This window comes from Dysidea avara, chromosome 9, assembly GCF_963678975.1.
Source record: "Dysidea avara chromosome 9, odDysAvar1.4, whole genome shotgun sequence".
Classification (NCBI taxonomy): Eukaryota; Metazoa; Porifera; class Demospongiae; order Dictyoceratida; family Dysideidae; genus Dysidea; species Dysidea avara.
In genome coordinates, this window is record NC_089280.1 from 36,093,842 (window position 1) to 36,095,610 (window position 1,769).

The 1,769-nt window shown below is 33.4% G+C and overlaps 1 long non-coding RNA gene across 1 annotated transcript; it reads right to left on the reverse strand.

Moving 5' to 3' along the window:
• Positions 1–1,160: 1,160 nt before the first annotated feature.
• On the reverse strand, positions 1,161–1,567 carry LOC136265624 (uncharacterized). The gene is made up of 3 exons (XR_010705627.1): positions 1,465–1,567; positions 1,314–1,417; positions 1,161–1,263 (listed from the first exon to the last, which is right to left on the reverse strand). It is a non-coding gene; the product is annotated as an uncharacterized lncRNA (long non-coding RNA).
• Between the last annotated feature and the right edge of the window lie 202 nt (positions 1,568–1,769).

Genomic DNA, 1,769 nt, shown 5'->3' on the forward strand with positions numbered 1-1,769 from the left:
CTGATATATTGTAGTGTCAATTGTGGAAAATTTTCAGATGATCATATGCAATGACAAAAAGTTATGAGATTGTAAAGTTAAAAAAGAATAAGTCAAATTTTGTGTGTGAAAAGGTACTTTTTTGCAAACCCGGCCACATAATTGTATATAGATAATTATTAGAAGGACTACGCAATAAATTCTACAGTTCAATATAGTTGCTGCACTTGTTTTAAGTGTGTACTTTAAGTGTGTACTTTAAGTGTGTACTTTGTATACTGTCATGGCTGCATACCCCTTATTGTATTAATGACTGTATTGCCACATGAAGAAATTTTGAATGACATTATGTTGTGATATATCAATGTTACAACAACATGAATTATCAAAGGCCTCATGCAATAATTTAGGGTATAAGGTAAAGTAATATACATATCATCTCTCATTTTGCTTATCATCCTTTTTGATCCAAAGATTATTTGTTACTACAGACCACAGTTATAAGTTGCATGCAATTTTCTATGCCACAACAACACAAGCTGGCTTGTCAAGGAACTTTATGTCATACAACATCATATGTAACAACTATTGCAGCATCTCTAATATGAGACATTATATTAACACATCACAGATAATTAGCATATTACATCACAGCTGAACCAGGTGCAAAAATATCTTTGAATGTGAAGTCAGAATTGCCATAGACAATCTCGGTGACCTGTGTATAACATTATTACAAGTAACATATAACACATTTCCTCACATTCAGGTCAACATTTAGAGAATACAGAGCAGTACTGTTTGTAAGTATCAGACTGATATTATCAATCAGTTTCTCCTGTGTGTGAATAGTATAAGGATAGACATTGGATAAGACTTCATTTCATGAAACAAAATTTAAAATAAGTAAATGTTTGCAACTGTAGTTGTATGCTAAGCTAATACAAGAGACCAAGACTAACAGTCATCTGAGCAACAAGTTGGAGAATAGGTTGCATTTGTGTTACAAAGCCAAGAGCTATAAGAACTCTTGCACTGATAAATGGTATTCTCTCCACCCTATAAGTATGCACATTTACAGACTAACATTAGCAACATCATAGAGTTCTGGTAAGATTGTTGAGTGAGAAATTGATCTGAAAAGCATTTTATATAAAAACAATGCTACACCATTACCATTCTCAACTGGTAATGTCTATTCCTAACCCAATGGTGGCCCGATCAATAAGATCAACACTTGTCTGGTTATGTCTGCCCAATACATCAGTACAGGTGTGTTGATACCTGTCCACAACTGGTAACATCACAAACTACACTTTCATGTGATCACTTACCGATCCACTACTGCTAATGTGTAATTTGCTTGAAGCCCCAGAGTACCCCAAGCATCCCCATCTCTTATCTCCTCTAAACCATTTTGATTAGAAGACACATTTTCCTGTGAAGGAAATTTTAAAATTCTGTTTCAATACAGTTATTTTATACCAAGTCAAAAATATCTCTACTCAAGGATCTCAAGTAGTAGTGACTAAATGAAACACCCTCATATAGACCTGTAGATGTGACAGTGGTTTATATATAAGTAAACAGGTTGTTATTGTCCTACAGTACCAGTGTTGGGCAAGTTACTTTGTAAAAGTAACTAGTTACATATTACATATTACTTGCAACTGAACTATTTAGTTACAGTTACATATTACCAATAAAATAAAGTAACTGTAATAATATTACATATTATATTACTTTGTGTCCACAGCCTTAAGCTGTCACGTGTGAAACTACCACCTTAT